The following is an 8,569-nucleotide window of genomic DNA, read 5'->3' as shown; positions in this document are numbered from 1 at the left end:
CTACAGGTTATAGAGATAACCAATGACTATAATTTAAAAAAAAAAACAAAAAGCTCCAACCAGTTTTATTAAAGGAAAACTTTACATGATTTACTTTTCACCAGTTTGTTCCAATCTTCTAATGATATCAGAATCACCTAGAAAATAAAGCACAATAATTTTTCAATTCATTTAATGGTAACTGGTAATCATCAAACTAGCAATGGTTATCTTCAAAAGTTATCACACTAGCTGTGCTGCCATTTCTCAAGGTTGATCAGATACCTAGAGTCACAGACACTTCTCATACAAGATGCAACATATAAATTGGGCTTGGTTTATCACCAGCATTTATAAAACCAGACCTAGGTAAAGAACTAGATCTGGGGACACATGTACAGTCTTAACATAGTGAACATTTGGTCTGCCCTAATTATTACAGAATCAGAACAGTGAGAATATTCACAGTGACTGTATTTTTAAACTCTGTGGGTTTTCCCTCTTAGAGGCAAAGCCTATGTGATCTATTTTATTCATATTGTTAACTTTGTTAATTTGCCAGTGATTGAAGTAAGGGGTTTTTTGTGGGTTTTTTTTTTTTTTTTTTGGCCAGTTTTATAGTTCAGTGTGAAGAATATAATGTTAATACCATTGAATTTTCCAAATCACTTAGCTGGGTTTTTTTTTGTGTGGTGGAACCCTTTAAATGTTAGAACTATAATAATACACATTCTCTTACAGAAAGCAGATTGGGAAAATATTCAGCTATTTTGAAATTTATTGAAAATGTGGAGAAAAACTTGATTATTTCCAGTTAAATTTTTAGAATATTATACATTGAAATAAGCCTTTTCAAATATGCATCATGTAAATTTATTAAATTACATGAGTTTTATTTTTTAATCTTGTTATTGAGTGGTGATTGTGTTCAAGCTTAAAACATAAGGCCAAGTTAGAATTTCTTTATTTAAAAAAAGTTAAGATTGAACAGATAATGCTTTGGTATTATTGCATAGATCTACTAACTAGAAAGAGTATTTTTACTTGAACAAAATGCAGAGGTTTCATATCTGAGTCACTCATTTCAAAGTACCCATACTTTCTCAACAAGTGTAACATTTATTTCAAAAGGATATAGAAATTCATTTATTATATGAAACTATAGAACTGGAATACTGGTGGCACTTCTGATTCACTTAAAACTGCCAGGGAAACTAAATATGATGAGAACTAGAGGAATGACTGGATCAAGTTAATAGAAATAGATCCTTTTGCCAGCCACATAATGATCCTGATCATCAACCTTGAAAAGTAAATTAGAACAAGCAAATTGCTGTTGAAAAATTCTTTCAGCACTGTGCTGTTGCTACTCAGCTAGTCATGGTTCAGCCGGAGGCAAGGAAAAAATGCACTCGGTTTTGCATTAACAAAGGAAACATTATTAAAGTGAATGTTTACATTCTGTTTATTGAAGTGTTCAAAGAATGTTGCATCTTCAAGCAACCTGCTGTTCTCTATTACAGTGCATGAGTGATAATAAAAATGAGTCATTTGTACATTTTAGAAAAATAAGTAACATTTAACTGAAGTGTTCCTGAGCCATCTTACTTCAAAATACTCAAGTATCAAAAAAAAAAAAAAAGTATCAATACTTTCTCTTTTAAAGATTTGTCACTAGGAAAAGTATCCTATTTTTTAAAAAAAATCATTCACTGTAATACACATTCAAATTATTTCCAAATGCTTTATGTAACTTTCCTCCCAGACTCTGCAATGCATGAGACATAATAAAATAACAAAAGTTATGAAATTACTTAAGTGAGTGTATTACTGGATATATGTGTATTGGAGAAATAGCTTGATAATTGTAAGAGCTTTTTTGAACTACCTCATAAAGACTAAGTTGAGAATTAAACAAGACATCAGTGAAAAGCAGGAATGCCAATCTCACATTAAAAAATTTAGTATTATATGTATTTTTAAAATTGAGGAAAGCAATAACTAAAAATTCAAAATTTTAGCTTTCATTTATGGGAAATGAACAATGTGAATCACTTTTAGAAGTAAAAGTGTAGTATTTAATAGGGATCTAAGTACCATACTTAACTTGGTATCTTAGCAGATGTTATGGAATACAATTCACTGTTCTGTAATCTGATGGACTGACTAATTTTGGGGAACAATTTTCTTAGATTCACCAAGATAACAAGTTGTCAGTCTTCTGTATTTCAGCCTAAAAATCTTTCTGTTATACTTAGCAAAGGTTATTAACCCATGCTATAGGCTCTTGAGAACCTCTTTGCCAGATATTTTATTATTTACCATTTCCTATGGTATTTGCAGAGCAGCATATATTTTTTAAAGTCTAGAAATGATTAGAATTGCTTGAGTTAAACTGGATATTTTATATTTAAAATATTCTACAGAACTTCAATCTTTGTCCATAATCTTTAAAAAAAAAGTTTTGAATCTAAAATAAAGCAAATGTCAAGCTTCTAACTCTGCTTTTGCTAAAGAAATCACCAGGAGAAGTGGTTAGTAAATGCTTTCAGTTTCCTAAACTGGTAGCAGCAAGAGGACTTTTTAATATAAGTTGGCTTCAGGCCCATAATTAACATAGTTCCCTTATACTTAAAATAGTCATATAATTTAGTGTCAAATTTAATAAACATTAAATATTATAATTTAATGTTAAAGGCCTAAACAACAATAAAAAAAAGTTGCTGAGTGGGCTTCCCTGTTAGTCTAGTGGTTAAGAATCCTGCCAGTGCAGGGGACACGGATGCAATCTGTGGTCTGGGAAAATCCCACATACTGTGGAGCAACTAAGCCCATGAGCCACAACTATTGAGCCCGCACAACCTCTTACTCCGGATCTACAAGAGAAGCCACTGCAACTAGAGAGTAGCCCCTGCTCACCACAACTAGAGAAAGCCCATGCACAGCAACAAAGACCTAGCACAGCCAAAAGTAAAATAAATCTCAAAAAAAACTACCGAGTAATCCAGTTGAAATTGAGACATTAGTCAAGGAAAATGCATAATTAATATTAAACTTTTACTGTGTTCCTATTATATGCTGCTCCAGAACTAGACAACAAATAGTACCTGATTTTGAATGGTACATGATAACTCCTGCAATTTAGCACTGTAATATGAAGACTAGACATTGTACAGAAATTGTCCAAAGAGGTGAGATGGTTGAAGTTCACCAGGCATACAAAGGAAAGAAGGGCATCCCAGGGACAAGGTCATAAACCTGGATGTCTTGTTCTCTGAAAAGAGCATCCCAGAAACCTGAGCGTCTAATATAGTAAGTATGTACATGTGCATACAAGGGAATATTTTTTTCCTTCCAGATGTTCAATATTTGGATATTTAGATAGATATAAATTTCCAAGGAAAGTAATTACTATATTTAATTTCCACCTGAATATGCAGGCATATGAACACATTCCTAAAGACAAATATACACTTCCACACTCTGTCTCCCCTCTCTGCTTTCCTTCCTTGCTAATTATTGAATGCATGTGCTCATATGAGACTTAGCTCTGCAATAACAATGAAGAAAATATAAATGTATAAATAGGACTGTAGAGAAAATATATGTGAAGAACTGTTATATAATCTGTTGATACATTAATATACAGCATACTCAATTGATAAGCTAAATTTGTTAGTTCACATTCTGTAGAACTACCATGAAACATAGTCTTAACCATGTTTCATTTGGGTGTATACACATACACAGACACATGAATGTACATGTGTGTGAGTAAAACAAAAATGCAGGCTCCAGAGCACTGCTCTTACATACTAGTTTGCAAATTTTACCCCACCTCTCATGCTAGCATTTTGAACTTCTTGAGGACAATGACATTCATCTCTTTACAGCTGTTCAGTATAATATGACCTGATATGCTAAGAGTCCCCTCACCCCATAAAGCCACAGCTTTCAGTGAGTCCCGCGTACTGATGAAATAGAGTTGCCTGTATCCAAGAATTCCAAGTGATTATTTTGAAAATTTCCATCTATCATAAAGGCAGAATGGTAGAGAGGAAATATACAGTCTTTGAAGTCATACGGGCCTGATTTCAAATCCAAGCTCTGCCATTTACAAGCTGGGTGGTCCTGGATAAATTAATGTCTGAGGTCTTCACTTTTATCCAAGCTTCATAGGGCTATTGTAAGCATTGAATGATGCAAACTTCTAACTACGTAGGTATTCAATTAGTGTTCATTCCCTTCCATATCAAAGATTAAAAATGGCCTTTTCATGCAACTAGTTATTAGATAGTTATGCCTTCAGACTATGAAAATTATAGGTATTGTCCATTTGCCCTTGGTTTTAAATGTTCAGCTGTATATTACATTGCAGGAATGCCTACTCCATTGCTTGAATGGGTCTTTGGGATTTAATAAAATGGCTATAGAACTGAGTAGGTGTTTAAGTGTTTAAGTTTGCTAAAGTTTAACAATTTATCATTATTCATGGGAAGACAAAATTCACATATTAAAGATGACTGAACAGCCATATTCTGCCAAAAGTGGGATTGAACAAAAATAAAAGTAATCCACAGGAACAATAAATAAATGCAGTAATAACCCACAAAATATTAATGGAGCTCAATTAACTTCTGGAAGGCTTTTCTTTATATTGTCCAAGATATAATCTGTACCATTCATAACTAATTGCTACATGTGGAAGTCATTTCTTAAATTTTCTTGACCTTTTTTTCCTAAAAGTAGAAAAATTATTTGACAGTATAATTATTTTTTAAATGTCAGATTGATTGATTTATTGATTTAATGAAACATTTAAATTGTCAAATTTAGCTTCCTAGAAATCTGAAGTTTTAGAACATGGCACTTAAATCTTAGTAATGCTAAAAAGTTGAAAATAATTTGTTCTCGTCTCCCAGGATAGTAACATTTTGCTTTGTGTTATTGCACTAGCCCTTTCGCCCAAATTAGCTCTATGAATAAAGTACTCTGAGTTGCAGCTGCAGATTTCTCATACCAGTGGGCATACTCCTTCATCTTCCCTAGGCCTGAGTCTCTACCACCACCCCAAGCCTATCTTGATGTCTGAAAGTAGAAAAGTGAGTGCCTGGATGTGAGCCCCGGGAAATTCCCGCTGAGACACTGCCCACAGCCAAGCGGGGAGGAGCTTCCTAACTCCCTAGTCCTGCAAGGAGGCCACACTTTGGATTCTCTGTCGTCAGTGCCTGAGAGCTTCCTAGAGGCATCTAAACTCACATCTCTTAATGGTTATTTCTCTATGTTTTTGTTTCTAGCAAACATACTGGTTTTACATTTTTAATGGTAATAGAAACTTTCTTCCTTAAAGCTAAATTTAAAATGAACATGTATAAAGAAAAATATTGTGTAAATAAGAGTTCAGGTGTTAAATAACAACTGAAAGGTTGAAACTCAAATGAATGCACAAAAGTTGTCTTGGGGGGCTTTTAGAAAATGAAAGATTGGACGCTCAGGGAATCTGAAACTAGGAAAACTCTTCATTGTGCTGCTGCTGCTGCTGCTAAGTCACTTCAGTCGTGTCCGACTCTGCAACCCCATAGACGGCAGCCCACCAGGCTCCCCCGTTCCTCCTTCCCCAGGATTCTCCAGGCAAGAACACTGGAGTGGGTTGCCATTTCCTTCTCCAACGCATGAAAGTGAAAAGTGAAAGTGAAGTCGCTCAGTTGTGTCCAACTCTTATCGACCCCATGGACTGCAGCCTACCAGGTTCCTCCATCCATAGAATTTTCCAGGCAAGAGTACTGGAGTGGGCTGCCATTGCCTTCTCTGTTCATTGTGCTACTGAGCATGAAAAAAAAAAAGTGAAAGTGTTAGTTGTTCAATCCCGTCTGACTCTTGAGACCCCCTGAACTGTAGCCCACCAGGATACTCTGTCCATGGAATTCTCCAGGCAAGAATACTAGTGTGTGTGTGCTTAGTTACTCAGTCGTGTCCGACTCTGCAACCCAATGACTGTAGCCCACCAGGCTCCTTTGTCCATGGGGATTCTCCAGGCAAGAATATTGAAGTGGGTTGCCATGCCTTCCTCCAGGGGATCTTCCCAACCCAGGGATTGAACCCAGGTCTCCTCCATTGTAGGCAGATTCTTTACCATCTGAGCCACCAGTGTGTAGCTATTCCCTTCTCCAGGGGATCTTCCCAACCCAGGGATCAAACCAGGGACTCCTACATAGCAGGCAGATTCTTTACCATATGAGCCATCAGCATAGTTTCCTAGGAAAGCCCTTGGAGGGGTTAGTAAACAGCGTGGTCAGTGGAGTATATAGTGTGGCTTTCAGGTTAGGCATTCACAGTTCAAAAGCCATCTCTTTTTTAAGGAAACCTTGGTCCCAGCATCCTCATTTGTGAAATAGGAATCTTCATAAGAATTTTATATCAATAAAATGATACAGCTAGTATAAAGTGAATGGTACACAGGTGATGGCATACATTCCTTTGACTCTCCCTCCAGTAAAGATATCAACTGTTTTATTAATATCTTAGGAACTGGAAGTAGGTCACTATTATTTACAACTCAAGTATTTTTTTTTGTAATGTGATAGCACAATAGGGAAAAGTAAAATATTAAATTCCCACATTTACTATAGGACAGAGAAATTTAAAATTTGTGTTAATAGCAAAGTTAGATTTCCATGTAGTTAGACAACCAACCTCACTGCTTCTTCTTAAACACACACACACATACACACACACACACACGGGATCAGGGAGAGGGGGAAGTGGGGAGAGAGAGAATGAATTCATACACACATATATATATTATTGTTCTTGTAACAAATCATTTTCCTCTCTGGTAACTAGGAAGCTGAGAGCTGAAATCTTGACCTTTTTTTAAAGAGATGCAGAATTTTTCATATATATTTTCGTCATCTTTGTATTGAATCATTTTACTATTCTAACTTTACTTTCCCTTTGCCTCAGTTTCTCTTTTTATCCTATTGTACTACCCTAGCCTTTATATTGGTCTTTACTAATATACTTTATATCCTTTATTTTTAATTTCTTCAAATCATCTTTGGAATGAGACTGAGAATAATTATATATGCAAAAAGGTGTCATTGATCCACCACTGATAATGTTCCTGGCAAAATTTAACAGAAAAGGATTGGAGAAAATTTAATGTGATTCTGAAACTGATTATGTCAGACAGTTTCCTGGTGACTTCTAACATGAAGTATTTCACTTGCTCAAACACAGGTAACTTAGTTATGCCACTGTCATTGTTTTACATCAAAAGCCATTAGAATCCATTCGGCCATCTTTTAAAAATGAGACTTGCATCATCAACACCACCAGTTCCAAGTATTCAAATATATACATGTTGTCTTTTAGATTAGTCTTCTCTATCTGTGATTCTAGTGAAGCTATCAGAAACATATTTGGAGGAATTTCTTTGCAAAAGCCTTCAAAGCTAATTTAAAAGCTGCAGATGGAAAATGGACCTTATGATTGCTGCTTTGTATTAGATACAGAAACCATTTTATCTGGCTTAATCAACCATCTTATAGTCATGGGGCTTAAATTTAAGAAATCAAATATTTGGAAGAATATACCACATGGTTTAAAAGCTATTCATGAAAAAAAAAGGAATTCTCAGGAAAATTTGGCACAAAGACAGAATCATGGAGTAAGTGTGTAGTTAACCAAAGACTACTTTGAAGCTCAATTGCAAATTCTGGTGTGTTTGTTTTTAAATGAGTCTCAATAATAAGCATACCCTGTACAGTATAATCCTGTGTACTTCTAGCAAGCCAAAATATTTTCAGTATCAGGGTTTATTTGGGTTCTGTTTGTATAAAGCATAAAGATAAATTTTTTAAATAAAAATAATAATTTGAGGGTCTTTTATAGCAAAGTTCTATTTTGACAGGAAAATTATAGCAATTGTACCTGTAGTGTAAGGGACTGGGACTACTTAAAATGAAAGAAAAATTTTAAAAGAGTATTTGTGCATGTCTTTTCATATTCTAATGTGGCTACTCTATCAAGAGAAACTAAAAATTATGTTTGATAGGTCATTCTCATTTTTTATGATAACCTTTTGATTACTTGTATTTAAGGTTAAATATTTCTTGACATTTTTACTTCAATTATTTTTAGCTATTCACCCACAAATGCAGGAAGGCTGACATAATTACCCCCTTTTAATTCACAAAAGACGTGTATTTACCTATTTGCTATAAGGCTTTTCAAGCTACCATGCTGTTACTGTGTCAAGACTACTTTGAACACACAGTAGGTGAAATCATATCGTATATTGCACAGCAACCTCAATAGCTGAATGTTAATTTAACCAGTAAAGACAAAGTAATTACAATAATAAGAATTCTTACATTTTGATGGGGTTAAAAATGGAACTCAAATTGTTATATAGCCCATTGGCTTAGTAATCACTAGAAAAATTGACCAAAGAACAAAGTATTATTTGCAAAGTTACTATTTGTTACTAAAGATGCCAGTAGAAGATCTCAGTGTAATGTCAGATGTGAATATTTGTGGCATATCTGGAATATTTAATACATGGAGTGGATCATTTTTTAATACTTCT

At 34.6% G+C, this 8,569-nt stretch overlaps 1 non-coding gene across 1 annotated transcript; it reads right to left on the bottom strand.

Annotated features, from left to right (window-relative positions):
* Positions 1-315: 315 nt before the first annotated feature.
* On the bottom strand, positions 316-447 carry LOC120853778. The gene has a single exon (XR_005718835.1). It is a non-coding gene; the product is annotated as a small nucleolar RNA SNORA72 (small nucleolar RNA).
* Between the last annotated feature and the right edge of the window lie 8,122 nt (positions 448-8,569).

The sequence above is a fragment of the Oryx dammah genome, unplaced genomic scaffold (assembly GCF_014754425.2).
Source record: "Oryx dammah isolate SB20612 unplaced genomic scaffold, SCBI_Odam_1.1 HiC_scaffold_26, whole genome shotgun sequence".
In the NCBI taxonomy this organism is placed as follows: Eukaryota; Metazoa; Chordata; class Mammalia; order Artiodactyla; family Bovidae; genus Oryx; species Oryx dammah.
The sequence above is the reverse complement of the archived record's forward strand: the minus strand, read 5'-3'. Positions and strand labels throughout refer to the sequence as shown.